This window comes from Phocoena phocoena, chromosome X, assembly GCF_963924675.1.
Source record: "Phocoena phocoena chromosome X, mPhoPho1.1, whole genome shotgun sequence".
NCBI classification, from domain to species: Eukaryota; Metazoa; Chordata; class Mammalia; order Artiodactyla; family Phocoenidae; genus Phocoena; species Phocoena phocoena.
The window spans coordinates 128,796,355-128,797,303 of record NC_089240.1 but is presented as its reverse complement, the minus strand read 5'-3'; positions in this window follow the sequence as shown (position 1 = coordinate 128,797,303).

Below are 949 nucleotides of genomic sequence, written 5' to 3'. Positions count from 1 at the left end.
TACATGCTCAGAGCGAAATTAAGGAGTCAGCTCTGGGCTGGCTTTTCAGGCTGTACACTGTCCTCTAGTGGTGCATCTCCTGCCCAGTACCATTTCCAGGGCTTGTTAGGGGACATGGCTCTCTGCTGGTTTAGATAACATCTCCTTCCTCATTTGGGATTTCATCAAGGAGAAACCAAATTACACATACAAGGCACAAACGCAATAAAGCAGGCAGCGGTTTGTAATTGCCTCATTAACTTTAACTTTAACTAGCAGGCTTAGCAGATGAGTACAACTGAGGTAACAGTTCGGTGTGGTCACTAGGCGAATGAGACATTTCTGAGACCTCCCAGGAGACTGCAGTGTGGGGACTAGAACGGGTTGTGTCCTCTCTTCACAGAACCGTCGCTGCAAGCAGCACAGGACATACTAGGAGCTTTCCCTGCTGCCCCACAGCCTCCTCACGGAACAGGGGAGATGAAGGCAAACCCCAGAGGAAATTCTAGGGCAACTGCAGCCACACAGTACCTGGGAGGCCACAGGTAGGATGGCAGCCGGCGAACTGAACTGGGACAGCAGTGCACGGCGTGGTGTACAGTGCTCAAACCTGGGCAACTGCGGGCTACAACTCAATTCGCATTTTCTTTACTCATGACACACATTCAAGAAACTGTTACCTTATGTTGGTCCCCAGCCCAGTTATCTGTAGTCTCATCAGAAAATTTATTAGGTGGTTGTTTTGTTAGCTATTCTGTCACTTAAAACCTTATCTTATAACCCATATTTATGATTCAAAGGTGAAAGTTACTCTTGTATACGTAGTTATGGCTTAACAGGAAAGTAGTTAACTGGCTTTGCTTTTAAAAAGAATAAAGCGCAACCATATAGATTTAAGTAATGGGTTGGCAATAAGCATAAATGAAAGGTAAAGAGGCCAGTCTTTACCTGACCAAAGCCAACAGCTATT